This window comes from Polypterus senegalus, chromosome 11 (genome assembly GCF_016835505.1).
Source record: "Polypterus senegalus isolate Bchr_013 chromosome 11, ASM1683550v1, whole genome shotgun sequence".
NCBI classification, from domain to species: Eukaryota; Metazoa; Chordata; class Cladistia; order Polypteriformes; family Polypteridae; genus Polypterus; species Polypterus senegalus.
Genome location: NC_053164.1, coordinates 86,760,752 through 86,780,265, shown reverse-complemented (window position 1 = coordinate 86,780,265; position 19,514 = coordinate 86,760,752). Strand labels below are relative to the sequence as shown.

General features: G+C 38.9%; 1 pseudogene; it reads left to right on the top strand.

The window, feature by feature from the left end:
• Positions 1 to 8: 8 nt before the first annotated feature.
• On the top strand, positions 9 to 13,450 carry LOC120539272 (annotated as a pseudogene).
• Positions 13,451 to 19,514: the final 6,064 nt, after the last annotated feature.

The following is a 19,514-nucleotide window of genomic DNA, read 5'->3' as shown; positions in this document are numbered from 1 at the left end:
AATCATATTTTTTTTAAATTCACGTAAAAGGTAAATATTTTACTATTCATTAGTGACATAATAAAAATCTACTGTGTGTAATATAAGTATGGTTAATTAAGGTAGGAGTAAAAATTAAAAATCATGTCAAGTGGGTTTTGTTGTCACATCATCTACAAATGCATATAGTGCTACAAAAGAGCATTCCATAGTACCACAGTTCATCATATTACAGAGGCAATATATACATTAGGTGAATAAAGAGCAGTATCAGGATATTGTAACAACGTCTGCAGATGGGGGTTCACAAGTTGTAGTTTGACAACAGTAGAGTTAAAATACTGTAGAATGTGATTACAATGTTTAAATAGAAGTGTCTACATAGTACAAAAAAATAGTGTTAAATTATGTAATTAAGTCATGGAGGGGATATAACAGCTTGAGGAAAGTAACAGCTTGAGGCAGTCCAAACGCTACAGTACTTTCTGCCAGAAAGCAGGTCGTGATTGGAACAAAAACCAACCACCTGCAGGTCTCCATGGAGTGAATTGAGTAGCAAGAGTTACTGCACTGCCATTTGGAGTTTTGATTGTTATATTGTTAGGTGGCACAACTATTGTGTCCGTGTGCACATGTGATATCATGGACAGCAAGTAAGTTGGTGGAGGCATACCAAAGAGTTACTAATCAGGAGGGCCTGTAGCAGGAATAGGGTTTTCCTGACCCTGAAAGTGGTTGTGGGATTTGGCCTAGAGTATTTTTAGAAAGCATGTTTAAAGCCACCCAGAGTCAGCTGGTGAGAAGGAGCAGAAACTTAATGGGGATAGAAGATTACAGGGTTGTGTAGATGGAAGAAAGGGAAAAAAAAAGACGGGAGGTTAGGAAGTAAGTGCCTTGATGGTATATGGAAGTAGGCAAATGGGCAAAGCACTTAACCTGGTACAAGAAGTGCAGTTCCCATTTAGGTGGGCATAGAGTGAGACAGGTTGTTTTTCCCCTCAATATTCATACTTTATCGTTCCCTTTTTGTGCCCCCAGTATGGTTTATATTCAACACACATACTTGTTCTCCTTGGTATTGTAATGGATGTGTAAGTTCACTGTGCAGGCACCCCTCACACATACTACTTTAATAGTTACATTTTTTTTTTACCTTTTTTAACCACATTATCTATTTGCATAACTGTATAGCTTTCCGAGTTGCTTTTGGCCTCAAAAAATCTCTTCTGTATTGGTGCCAAAAAAAAACCATTTGGTGCTGATGGCAGTCACCTGGTTATTGAAGATCAAATTAAGAAAAAAGCAAACATGACAGAGGACACATTTTCTGTTTCTAGCAAGGTGCAGAGAAACTTTTAGCATTTTACTGTATTTGAAATTTGCGTGGATTTGTGATATTTCTGGTATTTATAATGAGACATTGTGCAAGAACAATTTTCATATCTAATGATTGCAGACTGACTTCTTTTTTTCTGGTCTTGCTATAAACATCACAATGTACACTGCAAACAGCATAATAAACATAAATAGTGTAGCTAAGCTTTCAAAGCATACATTGCATTCAAATGGCGTAATGATGAATACATTTTGAGATTGTTTTGCAAAGCTTCAGTTTTCCTTGTTTTAACACTGTTTTTAAAGCTTGAGATTTAGCTATTTTGATGTCTCAAACAAAGAAAATGTTAAATACAGCAGACATGGCCATCATTAGATAATCACGAAACAAATAACTGCATACCTAAGTAAGTTTTTTTTCTTCTTTAGTATTATGAGCAAATTACAACTAATTAGTCAAAAAGCAAAAAGAAACAATACTTTGGAGCTATACAGCTTCCCGCACTGAGCCCGCAGGCTTCTCATTGTGTATCACAGACAAAACTGTGTATGATGACTTTCCAAAAAGCTAGATTTCCATAGGGAACTGAATCAAAAACAATATCCAGTCTTTGCTTCATTGAGGTCCCATGATCATATCTTTATAGCTGTTTCCTTTGGTTTATAACTGTTCAGATAGATAGATAGATAGATACTTTATTAATCCCAAGGGGAAATTCACATAATCCAGCAGCATTATACTAATACAAAAAAAAAAAAACCTATATTAAAGAGTAATAAAAATGCATATAAAAAACAGACAATAACTTTGAATAATATTAACTGGGTTCTTGTCACTAGACAGGAGTGGGGGGATTTGACACTGGCTATTTTAATATCAACTGGAGATACTATGACATTAATTGGTATAAATGGCTTCAATTATCTTAAGATAGCTGGTTAATTGTTCTAAAGTGAAAATCCAATATGTTATAATTCATGAATTGCTCAGTTGGTGACAGCAGGAATGGTGTGGTGAAGACAAGCACTTAATAAATATTTACTTCTCCTTGTCCATTTCCCTCTTTGTAGTGTAATTCATAATGCTGTTTTGTTTCCACCATTAGGTTACACAATTATAATTATCATTATTTATTTGATCTATATACTGTCTAACACAATGGTTTCCAATCCCATTCCTGTGGTACCCCTTATGGCTGCAAGTTATTGTTCCTACCAATTTCATAATCAGAGTTTCATTTTACCAAAATTTGATCTTATTGTTTAATCATCTGGTCTTTGTTTCTTCTTTTTTACTGCATTCAGAAAAGTGCAGTAATATGGCATTTACATTTATAAGGAAATTCTGAATGTTTGTTTGTATTTTTACCATTGCTTTCAATTCCTAATTATCCTCCATCCATGTTCTAAACCCACTTATCAAGAGCAGGGTAACAAAAGCTGGAGTCTATCCCACAGCCATCAGGCGCAAAGCAAGAACAATCCCTGGAGAGGACAACAGCTCAGCACAGAAGAAGAAGATATTACATTTATATAGGACTTTTCTCACTACTCAAAGCACTTTACATAGACAGGGGTGAACCACTTCAACCACTACCAGTGTGCAACATCCACATGGATAATGCAAAGGCAGCCATTTATGCATCTATATGCTCACCACACATTAACTATTAAGTGGTGAAGGGGTGAGAGGGATAGGTAGCCAGTTAGGGGAATATTAGGGGGGTGCAGAATGAGTAGGCCATGGTGGACAATTTAGCCTGGATATCAGGATACACTCTTTTTATGAATGATGTCCAGGGATTATATAGGACCAGAGAGAGTCAGAATCTTGGTTTTACATCTCATCCAAAGCATTGTGTTCCTGTGCCTGCGCTGGGGCATTGAGATCCATACACATATCACAGGGTAAGTGCCGTCTACCTAATCTGCATATCTTTGGACTGTAGAAGGAAACCAAGGAAGACATGGGGAGAACATTCAAACTCCATACAGAGAAACCAGGGATGTGAACCCCGGTCTTTATGTTGTGAAAGAGCAGCACAACTGATGCACCACCACTCTCTTTGTCATCTTCCTATTAATGTCCCTTTCTGTGTTAGGAATGAGCACCCTTAATTGCATCCTCATTATGACAATTAATGATGAGTGTAATGAATTGTTAAAGGCTGTGCTACTTCAGTATCAGACCTACTAGCATAATACTTAGTAAGTATTGTCTTAAATAACCAGAACACCTCAAAAACAATGAAAACCATAATGGCAATAAAAAAAATAAAAGCCAAGGTTAGAAAAACACTACATTATTTCCATGTAACATACATGAATACTACATTCCAATAAATTTACCACACTCATTTTTTTCATCATTCTGTGCCATGTGCCCTGGGTTCTACTTCATTCGTTAATTGTCATTATTAGGATACAATTAAAGAAGCAGACTCCCAAGAAAAGGTCACAAGTACAGGGTAAATTGTAAACTCTTGGACCTCTATCCTTGAAGAAACATGGAAAATACAGCACCCTAAGTCACTCTAGAGAGGGAACCACTACCTCTTTCGTGCTCTAAAAGTGTGTGTTTGCCATTAAAACATTCAGTTGGCCTCTACAGTGTGCTTCACTGTCAGCAGATGTCACTGCTGCCCTTTTCCAGTGATGCATGGCCATTCTGCTTTTTGCAGTGAGAAGGACCTGAAATCCAATTATGTGTCAGGGGTAGTCTGCAATTCCAGCCACCGAAAAAAAAAAACCAACTCGGTTCCACTGTGGTGCTGAGGTGTCACCCATTGAAAGACTGCACTTGGGTCCCAAACCGAGTGGTTCATGGCGTGGTGGGTATGGCACATGCTGTCTCTGTTAAATATATGAAAATAATTTTAAAGCAGAAATATTATTTAAAATGCTTTTTTTTTGTTTAAGTTTGTAATAGAAGCAGGGTTCCTTGTTTCATTTAGAAAGGTCCAAACAAATCCAACTAAATTTTAAAATTGCCCATTAATTGGAAGTGCAGTAGTTGACAATGCTGCTTCATGGATTCAGCTTGCATTAGATGAATCCTAAGCGTGGTATTTCTCTCTGTGTATGGAGTTTGCAGGTTCTCCCGATTTGTGAGTGTATTTCAGTTCCGTATATTTTTAGTAAATTGGTGATTCTAAATTGGACTTATGTCAATATGAATGTGTATGTGTGCATAATTGGGCCCTGAAATAGACTGGGGCTGATTTGTAAAGATGGTCTGTGGCCTACTGTGTTTTATTAAAGAGACTTAACATTACTCATTAACCAAATTTATAATTTCTTTAGCAATTACTCTCAGTTTTCACTTATTTCAGTCACCTGGGGCCTCATGCATAACGCTGTGCGTAGAATTCACACTATAACATGATGTAAGCACTAAAGCCAAAATGTGCTTATGCATAGAAAAATCCAAATGCAGGAATCTGTGCGTACGCCAACTTCCACGTTGTTCCGGTACATAAATTCCGGTCAGCGTGAAAAGTAACACGTGCATGCACCTGCTGTCCCGCCCAAATTCCTCCCAGAATTATGCCTCTTGGAATATGCAAATCAATATAAATAGCCCTTAAGCTCAGCCTTCTGTGAAAAGACAATGGGAAAAGCACGGGGGAAAATATAAGAATTTCCACGAATACCAATTGGAGGCAATGGAATAACATACTATTTGTTGATTTAAACCGTGGTATAATCAACAGAAGGAAGCTGATCGAGTGACATAGTGTGTTGGAGAAACTTGAAAGCTCAAGTTGACAAAGTTGCACAGAGCCCGAAATAAAAAAGAAGTTGTCAGATATCAAAGTCGCCGTGAAAAGGCGAGTCGTAGCCCACCATCTGAGTGTCATATGAAAGCTTATTAGGGTACAGAGAAAAAAAAGTCACACAGTGGGGGAAAAAGCACGAAATGTCAACTTCAGTCTTAAAATTTCCAAATTAATCGCGTAGTTTATTTTGTCATTAAAGTAGAACATCATAAACTTCATCTTAAAATCATTTATTTAACCAGTTTCTCAAATCACATCATAATTAAAGTAGCATGTTAAATGCTTTGTTTTGTATGTGTTCTTCAATGTGCTCTATGCGTGTGAATCACTACGTGCAGTGCGCGACCTTTAATGAAATAATTTATTGCAGCAGTACTCCGGGGCGGCTCTAGGCTCATGGCGGCCCAGGGAAGAGAAAGAATCGGTGGCCACTTCGCCCGCCAATGTCAATATGGTATCTTATGCACGGCGGATGGCCACGTCCGTTATGGACATTGCATAGCTGCCTCTTGCTCATGACACAAGTGTTTTAACTTTTGCCGAAATTTAATGCTGCGTTTTTAGCTGTGTCGTTATTTTCTCTTTGTTTTTATATTCAATATATATTGGCTTGGCGGCCCTGTGCAGGTGCACAGTTTGCACATCCCTAAGGCCGCCCCTGCAGTACTGTCTCTTTCAAACATACTAACCTCCAATTCCTGTCCTTCCTTTCCTTTCTCTCCTTTCTCCAAGTAACCGATCGCTACACAATCAGCTCTGTAATAGATGATAAGCCAGCTGTAAGCTTATAATATCGATTCTTCAAAACTTTTAAGGAGCACTGAAATATCTTCGTAGTACATGTTTAATTATTCTATCCTTCGGCCCAGTCCCAGTGAAGCATACAGAGCGAGGCAGGAACAATTGTGAGCGGAGCTCCAATCCTTGCTAGCGTAGCGACATCGTGTCCTTTAATTATTAACAATATAGATTATTTAAATGAAGTTAAAGTTTTATCTGTATAATATAATAAACATTTTGCTGCATTTAAAAATGATATCATATGTAAATACGTGCTTTATAAAGTGGCTCAGGTTGTGCAATATTATAACAGTAGTGCAAGTTTACAATGAGGTGATTGTACTTATAAGTACAGACAGTTCTACAAGGAGCAGTTGATGGACTGATTGAGTGCGTTTAGAGCTCTTGGGATGAAACTCTTTCTGAACTGCGAGGTCCGTACAGGAGAGGTTTGAAGCGTTTGCCATGTGAGAAGCAGTTCAAATAGGAAGCATGGCTGAGGCATCGTGTGCTTGATGCTGTATACCGATTGGTGCTCCAAGTGGTGCAGTGAGAGTAATATGGAAAAAGATGATCTGCTGTGGCAACCCCTAAAGGGAGCAGCTGAAAGAAGAAGAAGGTGCAGTGAGAGTAACAACGTTAAAGCAGTTATGGTATTTGGAATAGTTTGACAATTCTGTGGACCATTATATTGTTACAGGTTAATTACAATCAGATGCATTAAACTAATAAACACACAGTAACAGTAGCACTGCTTTGACGCTGGTGCCTGTCAGTCTGCAAAACCGAGCGGAGAACTTGCGTACGACAGGGTATGAGGTACCGCGGAAATGTGTGTGGCTTCACGCCAAGTTTAGGATTTATACATTGCGATTTGAACGTGGAAACGTTCTTACGTAACATTTCTGTGCGTACGCATTGTTTATACATGAGGCCCCAGGGCTGTGAGTGTGAAACATCACAACGGCCTTATTTAATACTCGCCCAATCCCATTTACAGAAAGATGGGCGCACACATCCGTTTTCCAACTTAAGTGCAATTTTACGACATGATGGCTAGATATCGCATATACAGTTTGCATGTATTTAATGCATACACGTCAATAACAAAGTGTAGGCATTTTTGCACAATTTGTTTACTATGAAAGGGGATGCACACATTACATTTTTTTAAATAAAATAAAGGGGATGCACACATTACATTTTTTAAATAAAAACTACAACTGTAACCTGCAGTGGCGTTCAATGTGTGCACAGTTCTGTTTAGAGAAAAATGCTATCGACTCGATGGTGAATTCATCAGTTGAGTTTCACTTCCGTTGTGTCCGGCAGCAAATATTATTACGAAACAGATGACAACAGCTGCTTAAGAAGATTTTAATCAAGCAAAAACTTTAGTTTTGGTGTCCCTGCATAATACATGTTGCACGTCAGCCAAGGGGAGCTGGAAGAGCTTGCTTACCCCCTATGTGTAGCATACATTTGGTTTGGCCGCCTTTGATGGACGTTCAGACGAGTTCTCCTGACAACGGTGGTGCTCACGTTATCCAATAGAAAGCGAACGTACACCCTTCGGTGGGTGGGCTCAGGATAACTTCCACGCGGCGATTGAACTAGAAAGACGCCATTTCGTAATTCAGCGTTTGCCAGCTATTGTGAGTTAAGTTATCTTTACGGTACGTATATCTTCAATGAAAAGAACGAAAATGGTGTAATTTGGTGCAGTTTTCACCGAGTTTTAAAAACGGACTTGTAGAATATATATTATTCGAGTATGAATGAGTAGTTTGAACAGTAGTATTGTATGCTCGGATCCTTGTCGCGGTTCTGTGCAGGCCGTAGGTTACAAGCTTGTTGGAAAATTGTCATATTTGGTTGAATTTGTTTTTCGCGATGTTCGTTTCATATTTGTAACCTTATATTATTAGTGAAAAGTTAACAGTACTTGATTATTGTAGATTTTTAAAAACGTGCGTATTAGCGTGGCATGCCTTTAAAAGCCTCGTTCCGCAACACAAAGGAGGCCATGGTAACCATTTTGTGTATGAAAAGAAAACATTGGCGTAATCAATAAAGAAAGATTTATATCCCTGTCGAAACTTGCAGTGGAATGCGCCGCATTTTAAACATTTATTTTTCCGCTTTATAATGTGTTGTGAAGTAGAAATACGAAGCACGTTCGTGGCAGTCATTGGTGACATGTGAATATTTTCCTGCAAGTCGGTAATGCGGTTGATGTACATAATGGCTAGTTTGAAGTTCGTTTCATTGTTACTTTTTCTGAGGAAAATATGAGATCGTGTCCCATCGGTAGCTGGTGTGATGCCTAAATTTGGTTCCTGTCTTGTGCTCGATACAGCCCGTCTCCCTGCGATCAAGTACATTTTAGAGCGCATTAAGACCCTGAGTAAGGGCTGTTCCGGGGCCATACAAGGATCTGGTTTGTATGTTTTGATGGCCTCAAATATTCCAGTGCATGAATTGTGATTTCATGCCGGATACGTGGCTACTTTAGCGTTTTTTTCCCGATCCGTTAGAAAATGTGTCATAGTAGATAAAGATTCTGTACTTATCCGGCTCTGTAGCGTCCGCTGAGTAACCGTTGGAATCGTAGTGTAGCTCCTGTTCTTTGTTGTCGACCGGCGCCCTTGAAAATTGCGAAATGATCCGAGTTCGACTACTAGTTGATATAGCCGACTGATCCAGATTACTTGTGGAACAGTTACCGCCTTCCCACAATTGTGTACCGGATCGCGTTTAAGATTTTTGGACACTTGGCAGTAAACCGTTAGAAATTTCAGTGTTTAGCGTTACAGCATAAAATCCAATTCGACGTTCTGGACCATAACCTTTCAGCATTTAATGACTTTAAAGCAAGTTATTTTGTGGCTTGGACGATTGAACTTTTTAGATCTTTAGAATCTCAAATACAGTCCTGGAGACCCCATGTGGATGTAGGTGGTTGTTCCAACCAACTTCTTTTTATAAGTGGACTGGCTCCTAGTCTAATTAACTAAAATATTTACCGTTTTTGAGGTCATTGTAGAAATTACAAAACTAATATTTGTACAATTTTATTGGAATGTACGAAAAAATTGGTTGGGATAATGTAGTGGGTTTTTTCCCTAGGCATTTAGCGGTGGTCTGGTTGTTCAAGTTGTTATTTACTAGTGAGCACATTAGTGGGGCTGATAAAGTTGAATCCTAGCATTCAGCACAATTTGTGTGTTCTGCTCGTTAATTAGCACAAACTACTAACAAAATGGCAAATGTTTACCAAAACGATAAAGTTAAATGTTTACATCAATAACACAGATGCAAATATTTTTAAATGTTTTCTCAATGTAGAAATGATACTGCTGTGCCTTTCCAAATGCAGAATAAGGGACCCTTTGCATCTAATTGAATGAGATTTGTTAGAAGTGACCCACTGATTGTGAAACTGGTTGGAACAAAAACCTGCTGCCATTGGAGGTCCCCTGGGGTTGAGTTTGAGAATCACTGTTTAAGATGTTAATGTTGCTAACGCTTTTTTCTCTTTTTCTTCCATACAGGTATACCACCATGGTAAAACTCTTTGTTGGCAATCTTGCCCAGGCAACAACATCTGATGAGCTTCGATCACTCTTCTCTCAATATGGAAAGGTTACTGAATGTGATATTGTGAAAAATTATGGCTTTGTGCATATGGAAGAGAAAGAAGGGGCTGAGGAAGCCATTCGAAACTTGCACCACTATGAGCTTAATGGCCAAGCCATGAATGTTGAGCTCAGCCACAGTAAACCAAAAGCCTCAACAAAGTTGCACGTTGGGAACATCAGTAGCAGCTGCACTAACCAAGAGTTGCGGGCCAAGTTTGAAGAATATGGGCCTGTTGTTGAGTGTGACATCGTGAAAGATTATGCCTTTGTGCACATGGCTAAGGCAGAAGATGCCATGAATGCAATCAAGGGACTCGACAACACAGCTTTTCAAGGTGAAATTGTAGGGCTTACAGGAGAGGCAGGCTGATAATCTAGCAAGACATGTTGGCTCTGCACAAATGTTTCATAGTTCTCTTATGTAACCAGGTATAGAAGAGGGAGGGTCCAGTGCTCAGAAATAATATTTTGAAGAGTAAGTGGTGGCTTTCAGCTGTGTTTGACTTGCATGATCTTTATGCTTCACTCTAAACAAGGTGGTTAACCTGCCACGGAACAGCTTTTTCTTCTTTGCATATGTGGAAAGATAATGCTCATCCCTGCTGTTTCTGACAGTAGTGTTACACATATGCTCATGATTTTGTATTTGTGGATGCTAGGTGTCCGTTTGCACTAGTATTATCATCCACTGGTCTTAAGTTCATGTTCTGGGCTAAGATTTTTAGCAGGTAACTTGCCTGTATTTGTCATAGCAGAAAAGGCTGTGGGAGAAAGGGGTTAGATGTGGATGGGTTATCAGAGTGTAATAACAGATAACAGTAAACCATGTACAAGCATCCTCTGCAAAGAAACAAGTGTATATAACATAAGGGAAGCACGCTTCCCAGCTGGATGTGGAGTGATGTGAACAAATTATACTGTATTGTCTTAAGCACGGGTAGTGTGGCGCATGTACGTTACAGTTTACAGCACATCCATTGTATCTTATTGCTGTAGTAGTGTTTGGTGTCTGTACAAAATTGAATGGAAAGGTGCATGTTGTATATTAAAGAGCACCGTTCTCAGCTAGGTTTTATGACTTGTTCAGAGAATTATTTACGATTTTTATCTCTTGCCCTAAAACAAATTTTAAAATAAGGGGCTGTATTATGTCTTTAGTTCTTTGTTACTGGCATTGTGTTCCTTTTAACGTGTAGTCTGTTTTTACCCGCTCCAGCCTTTTTTAATACTGATTGCGTAAAAATTTGTTTATCCATGGGTCTGTATAAGTCCTGTCTTTTGGCTACATGATACTAAGCATGACTTGCCCTTTGGTTTGCCTTTCCTTTTAGGCATAAAGTATACTTAAGTAACAGGGCCTGCATTTGTGAATTGTTTGCTTTATAAGTTTATGCTTTCTTGCTTAAACATGGTTTACTGTTTCATATTGTGTATCTGATTGTTAGACTAATTTATAGGGGGGAATGGGTGTGTAATTTCTACATATTGGGGATATCTTCTTTTTGAACTTGGTCTTTAGTGGATATTAATGGAAATATCTGCATATGATCAATAGAAAACCATGTCTTGCGTCTTTCTTTTTAAGGCAAACTGATGAGCGTGAAGCTTTCAACGAAGTCGTCTTCGAACCGCGCCGGGAATGGGAGAGAAGACGGGGTGTTATCGGTGCGGTCAGGATGGTCACTGGTCGAGATCGTGCCCACTAAGTCAGAACGGCTCCTTTTCTGAAGGTCCCATGCCCTCCGGGGGCAGTGGGTATGGAAATCTGGCATATGGTGGCGGCCGGGGTTTCAACAGGGGCTACAACGGAGGCCCAGGCTTTGACGGCAGCACAGGCTTCGGCGCTGGCCCTGGTTTTGTCGGTGGTGCAGGCTTCGGCGGTGGCCCTGGGTTTGGCAGGGGTGCAGGGTTCGTCGGTGGCCCTGGGTTTGGAAGGGGCGCGGATTTTGGAGGTGGCGCTGGCTTCACCAGTGGCACAGAGTTTACTGGTGGTGAAGCAGGGTATGGCGTCGGCATGAACTATGGCACTGGCGGCGACTTCATGGGTCATCCCTCTGGATTTGAGGAGGGAGATCGCTTCGGTGTGGTCGACTACTATGAGAAGTACAGGGCCCGGCCTTACAGGATCAACACTTTTGAGGAAAGGAGCATGAACACTCTTCTTCCTCCTTCCTCTACTTTGAGAGAACACATGCCCTCAACTACTCTTGACCCTTATGATCGTTCCAATCTGCCTACCACACAAGCTGCCCTCTCGACATACTACGCACGTGACCGCAGCCCAGTGCGCAGGGCAACTCCCATGGCTGAGGGGTACACATTTGAACGCTCTCGTCTGTCCCCGGTTACATCTGTTGGCAGAGGCGCTCCATTCGACGCGACACGGCCAAGAGACCCATATGCTGAAAGGCCGCAACACTATGCCTTTTAATGGTGTACTGCACTCTTGTAAAAAGGTGAGAGCAAAGATAGATATTACTTGTTTTAGTGGGGTTTGGGTTTTAGATCTTGATGTGTAAACATGTTGGCGCTGTCTTATCTATGTAAAGAATTATTAATGTTAACATTTGGGAAGGATTTTGTATTCTAGCCCTGCTGAGAAAGCAAGTCTGCATGTGGAGATTGTTACTTGACGCTCTTCAGTTATGGGTTTAATATAACCCTTGTTTGGAGTAAAAAACTATTATAAAAATAGATGAAGCTCTTGATTAAAGTTGCATAACTTCATGTTCTGCCTGACAAGTTCACTGTAAGCTGCTGATACCAGTCTGATCTGCTCTCTTTCCAGGTTTATATTTACCGTGGCGAGATCCTCGTGTTCCCTGATGCACGCGATGCTAAAACGCTCTTCTTGTTTCACGCGGATTGCGTTTTGAGCTGCGGCGGTTAACGGGATGAAGTGTAGCGCGGACTTCGTTTCGTGTACTTACCACCTGTATTCTCGTTACTTCTGTTGCAAGCATCATTTTGTTTTCCCTTTTTCCTCCATTTCTGTATCAGTATGTGTTCTCGCCAACTTAATTTTGTTCATTTCTACAGATGCAAGGATGAATGAAGTATATTTTTCTCGGATGAGACTTGGTATGAGTCCTTGTGAATGACTCATGTATTTTCATATCCTGTTTTTCTTTTAAATTACATCATTGTCACGCTTAGGCTTTTGTGATACTCCACCATTGGATGAACTTGCATTGCAAACACCATGTTTTGTACTGTTTAAAGGCAAGTTTCTTATTGAATCATTGGATGTGTAGATTTTTTTTTAAATAATGACATCTTCTACATCTTTGTATTTCTCCACCACAGAGTAAACCTAGTCGATTTTATGTGCTTAGGTAAATCTCAGACTACTGAATATGTGATACTAAACGTTAAATCTGTTAACTGAATTCATCATGAATGTGAATATTAAAGGTGTTTTCACCTAACCTTTTACATATGAAGAATGAATGAAAATGGGGAAGTGGCTAATGTTTAAAGTTGGTTTAATCACTAAGAGAAAGTCTTGCTGCGTTTTTTGAAATATATAGACTTATAAAGATGGAGACAAGTATGTCAATTGGTGATTGATTAATATTTTTACTGCCACTTTGCTAGTGTGCAGGTTTGTAATCAAAAAAAATTTTTTTTGGCTTCATTGTGTAATATGCCTGCAGTGAAGTGTAGCATCCTAACAGGGATGAATACTTAACAGTTCAGTTGGTCACCTATATTGGGCAGTCCTTGTGTGGTAATTATTACATAGGGAATTCCATTTATGGTGCTTGACTTGCAGACCACATTACTATTTTAAGGGGTGGGACTGAACTTGTACTTTTAAATGAATTTGAGTTGTCTCTATTTTTTTAGCTTTGTTAAAAAAATACCACACTAATTCAACCCATTAATGTACTTTCTGGTATTGTCCTTAAAGAAATAAATTGTTTTTTGAAAACATTTAGATTTTGAATGTCCTTATTTTATAGTTTTAAAATGTGCCCAAGACCATTTTGATTACTGCTAATACTTGTGCTACATTTTTCCCCTCTATCTTGTCCCAAGCCCATTTAAATGCCTAATGTGTTTTAATTTAAAACTTTTATATATTCCTGTCTCCTCATAATCGAAACCAGCCCCCATGCTTTGCAGAGAACATAGGTCTAATATTTAGTGAGCTGCTTGGAATTGTCATGTTGGACTCCTGTGGAGCTGTACAGAAAAATCATGTTCCCTACAAACTAGATGGCAGCCTTGAGGAACTCTGTTGTATGACCACAATAAGAGTTGCAATTATGTGCCTGGTGTATTTGCTGTAGCACCCATATTTATGAATGAATACATTTTATTAAATAGTATATACCTTTTATAGGAACAGCCTCCATATCTTGTGCAACTGTTTTGAGTATAATGTATTTAAAACCACACACCTTGCCCTGGATAAACAGGGTAGGAAGATAGATGCACAATTCCTAATATTATAAAACATAACACTTAAATTTGGAAAATTGTTGATTGCAATCTTTAACTTCAAGCATACTAGTTTACCAAGATGCTTAGGTTGCACTTGTTTTTCAAAACCTAGCAGTGCTGCTCTGGTCATTTTAGGTTTTTTTGTTTTTTTTTTCTTTTCCCCTCATGTTGAAAGGGAGTGTGCCATATAGATTATGGTTAATTTGTCTCTTCACCCCCAAATTGAGGTGAACAACAAATTGAAAATGCATAAAAAACCCTACATTGCTAACATTAAAATTTTAGTTTGGTGTTGGTCTGAAACTTGCCAGGTGCAACAAAATGCAAATGACATGATTTTAAAAATGGCAGGGGGTGGGGGAGATATTTTTGGTTCAAGATTTTTTTTTTTTTTTCTTTCTCCTTGCAACAACAGGTTACCTGAAAAAATAAGGTGCAAAAGAAAAGCATCCAGAAGGCACCAGCAACTGAGGTGGAAGAACCTGCAATACATTGTGATTGCACCAGAGACAAAGTGCTACCTCTGCACCTATAAACTACTTCAGTAGAATTGTGTTAGCCATTTCTTATCAGCAAAGTGCAAAAATGGTGTACATGTAGTAAGAAGTAACTTTGCAATTTAAAACTTGTCTTTTGTCAAACAAAGCAGTACTTAATTGAAGAATTTAAAGAATAGAGACAGCCTCCCATTCATAAAAAATTTATGACAAATTCCAATGCTTGTCTACTTAGCCCTTTATAGTAAACTATTTCTCGGTTACTTGTTTCCTGGCACCACCACTCCTAGCGGTCATGGCCTTTTACCTCTTAAAATGTATAACTTTCTCCTACATCTTCTGGCCTATTTTGTTTTGACATTGTTGTGTAATCCGCATTTAGCTGTCAAAAACAGTTTTGGAAAAGTTGAATAATTATAAATTAGATCACAGTTTTTAGTCAGCAGAGCTCAATCCCTTCTAATGGGTTCACTGTTGTGTCCCACAGTGGATAAAGTGAGGGTCTGACTCACAAAAAACTATATCCCAGGATTTAGCCACTGCAATCAAATGTGAGAGTGCTGGCTTCAGATTGAATGAAGAGAACCATACAGGTAATTCTGGTAGGTCAATCATTAGTAGAAAATAACATTTTCTAATGTGTGCTCTCATCCTATTGCCTTTATTGCTTAATTGGCTGCTAAAAGGACACTTAAAATCGGTCCAAGCCAGAATAAATTATAGGAGTAGTATATGTAACCTGCTCAAAAGTCATGCACATCCTAACCTTTTAGTCCAATCAACATGATAAGAATGTGTTTAAATAGAAATTAAAAATCTGCTTACCTGATGTACACTTTACTCCTTTTTCCATACTAGTTTGATCAGTTATGTTCGAAGTTCTGGAAAACTTGTCAAAAAAAAAAAAAAACCACAAACTTGTTTGAATCAAATAGCACAAAATTACATAATTTCTTCTTTGTCAGAAAATTACAATTAAAAAAATTTACAAAATATTCACATGTATAGTTTGTGTCATGTGAGTCCAATAAACGTATTTAATAAACATGTTTATGACTTGATGTTACCTAAAATAATTGTAAGACCATTCATCCCTCCGAGTATATGAGCCCACATTTTCTATTAACCCCTGATGGAACTTCAGTCTGACTCTTTTTTGGGCACAGGTCTACAAAGCTGACTCAGAAGCTCTGCCTGGTCTTATTGAGAGTTTCTTTTCTGCTCCATGCTGCTGTCCAGCAGTTTGCAAGAATGTTATGTTCTAGGTGCCTATACAGAAACCAAATTTCTTATCACACAGCTTTACTGCCCCCTGGTGGCTTCTGTCTTCCTACACTAGAATTTAAAGAAAAAAAGACATGCAGGTTAGGTGCATTGGCTATCCTAAACTTGTCTCTGTGTGCTGCTTGTGTGTGTGTGTGTGTGTGTGTGTGCCTTCCGGTGGGCAGGCGCCCTGCCCGGGGTTTGTTCCTGCCTTGTGCTCTGTGCTGGCTGGGATTGGCTCCAGCAGACTCCCGTGACCCTTGGTGGGATAATGATTGACTGCCATAGTCTATATATACTTTTCTTATATACAATTTTATTGTCCCAGAAGGTAAATTTAAAACTCATTGATGAAAATCAAAGCCATCAAACATAAAATTAGTGCAAATAAATCTAATACAGCAGTGGACATATACTGCCGGTCAAAAGTTTTATACCTAGTTTTTCTTCAAATTTAATCGGTTGAAATGCAATGAATGACCTAAAATGATGAAAAGGTAAGCAGTAAACTGCCAGAGGTTTAAATTTACAGTTTAGGTTAACAAAAACCAAAATAGCAGGAATTTTCAGAATATTATGAAGATGCCTTCCTCAGGGAACAATTAATAGGTTACAACCTACAGATGTTCAATGGCAATTAAAGTAAAGTAATCCTTGCAAGTTGAAGCAAACAGTTTGCACAGATGTCCCAACTTCTGTTGATTCCTTAATACTTAAAGCCACTGTCAGTCTTAAAGCAGAGCTGGGACAGACTGTTACTACACCCTCTAGGTCCTAGAAAGTTGTAAATTACAGTAATAATGGCAAGAAGATGACAATTAACAAATTAAATGAGACACGGCATTATTACCCTTAGAAGTAAACTGCAAAAACAAACAGTGAGTGTGGTGTCCTGGACAATCCAAAAGCAATTGGAAACTGGCAGAAACTCTGATAGGAAGAGATCTGGCAAACCCAAAGCGATAAATTTAATCGGAATACAAGTTTGTGAGGGTTCCCAGCTTGTGTGGTAGGCGCCTCACAGCACAACAGCTTCAAAAACAGCTTAACAGTGGTCAAAAAAAGTAATTCTCAGTTTCTACTGTGAAGAGGAGACTTTGCGCTGCAGGTTTAACAGGACGAGTGGCAGTAAGGAAGCCATTCCTTAAAGGACAAAACTGTGGACTACTGCAGACTGGCAGAAAGTCTTATGGACCGATTAATCAAAATTTGAAATCGTCAGTTCATTATGTGTGATGTTGATTAATCAAAAGTTTGAATAAAAATTTGTGCAATTAGATTCCTTGATTTATTTTTTTTATTGTTTACTTCTCCTATGCTAGTGTAATATTGTTCAAGTAGCAGTGTCTCGTTTAATTTGTTAGTTGCCGTTTTCTTGCCATTATTACTGGAATTTACAACTTCTAAGGTGTAGAGGGTATAACAACACAAGTCTGTTCCAGCTGTGCTTTAAGACAGGCAGAGGGATTTTAAGTAATCACCAGAACTTGGGACATCTGTGCAAATTGTTTGTTTCAGCTTGCAAGACTTAATTTACTTTAATTGCTGGAGAACATCTGTAGGTTGTAACCTATTAGTTGTTCCAAGAAGAAGACTCATTTGTAATATTCTGATAGTTGCTTTTTCAGTTTTTGCTAATCTAAACTTTGTATTTAAACATCTCACAATTTGCTGCTTACCTTTTCATCACTTTATATCATTCATTGCATTTCAACTGATTACATTTAAAGAAAAACTGAGGTTTTCTAAAACTTTTGACTGGTAGTGTAATACGGTGAAACATTGTATCAGTCATATTAGGCGTAAACATTAAACCAACATTTTGACTTGACCCATGAGTGATGCAAATGCAGCCTTTTCATCCCATGATTTTTAGGCCTGTGGATGTTTATTAAAGTTGAACGTACCTAGAAGCTTAATAGCTGTTGGGATGAAAGAACATTTGAAGTGGTTGCTTTTTATCCTTGAACCTGTGGCTTGATGGCAGCAACTGAAGTTGTGAATGTAACGGGTGAAACGTGTCTGGCAAAATCCACTCAGCTTTGCATAATACTTGTTTTTTAAAAAGTCTGCGTGATTGGACTGTTTTCTAACATAAGCCAGCCTTGAAACTCCCATTTGTGGTTTAAGTAATAAGTCCCAAAAGTAAGATTATACAGTGGTGTGAAAAAGTATTTGCCCCCTTCCTGATTTTTTATTCTTTTGCATGTTTGTCACACAAAATGTTTCTGATCATCAAACACATTTAACCATTAGTCAAATATAACACAAGTAAACACAAAATGCAGTTTTTAAATGATGGTTTTTATTATTTAGGGAGAAAAAAAAATCCAAACCTACATGGTCTTGTGTGAAAAAGTAATTGCCCTCTTGTTAAAAAATAACCTAACTGTGGTGTATCACACCTGAGTTCAATTTCCATAGCCACCCCCAGGCCTGATTACTGCCACACCTGTTTCAATCAAGAAATCACTTAAATATGAGCTGCCTGACACAGAGAAGTAGACCAAAAGCACCTCAAAAGCTAGACATCATGCCAAGATCCAAAGAAATTCAGGAACAAATGAGAACAGAAGAAATTGAGATCTATCAGTCTGGTAAAGGTTATAAAGCCATTTCTAAAGCTTTGGGACTCCAGCGAACCACAGTGAGAGCCATTATCCACAAATGGCAAAAACATGGAACAGTGGTGAACCTTCCCAGGAGTGGCCGGCCGACCAAAATTACCCCAAGAGCGAGAGACGACTCACCCGAGAGGTCACAAAGACCCCAGGACAACGTCTAAAGAACTGCAGGCCTCACTTGCCTCAATTAAGGTCAGTGTTCAGGACTCCACCATAAGAAAGAGACTGGGCAAAAACGGCCTGCATGGCAGATTTCCAAGACGCAAACCACTGTTAAGCAAAAGAACATTAGGGCTCGTCTCAATTTTGCTAAGAAACATCTCAATGATTGCCAAGACTTTTGGGAAAATACCTTGTGGACTGATGAGATAAAAGTTGAACTTTTTGGAAGGCAAATGTCCCGTTACATCTGGCGTAAAAGGAACACAGCATTTCAGAAAAGAACATCATACCAACAGTAAAATATGGTGGTGGTAGTGTGATGGTCTGGGGTTGTTTTGCTGCTTCAGGACCTGGAAGGCTTGCTGTGATAGATGGAACCATGAATTCTACTGTCTACCAAAAATCCTGAAGGAGAATGTCCGGCGATCTGTTCGTCAACTCAAGCTGAAGCGATCTTGGGTGCTGCAACAGGACAATGACCCAAAATACACCAGCAAATCCACCTCTGAATGGCTGAAGAAAAACAAAATGAAGACTTTGGAGTGGCCTAGTCAAAGTCCTGACCTGAATCCAATTGAGATGCTATGGCATGACCTTTAAAAGGCGGTTCATGCTAGAAAACCCTCAAATAAAGCTGAATTACAACAATTCTGCAAAGATGAGTGGGCCAAAATTCCTCCAGAGCGCTGTAAAAGACTTGCAAGTTATCTCAAACGCTTGATTGCAGTTATTGCTGCTAAGGATGGCCCAACCAGTTATTAGGTTCAGGGGGCAATTCCTTTTCACACGGGCCATGTAGGTTTGGATTTTTTTTTTCTCCCTAAATAATAAAAACCATCATTTAAAAACTGCATTTTGTGTTTACTTGTGTTATATTTGACTAATGGTTAAATGTGTTTGATGATCAGAAACATTTTGTGTGACAAACGTGCAAAAGAATAAGAAATCAGGAAGGGGCAAATAGTTTTTCACACCACTGTAGTTGGGCATTCTTTCTGTTTGGTT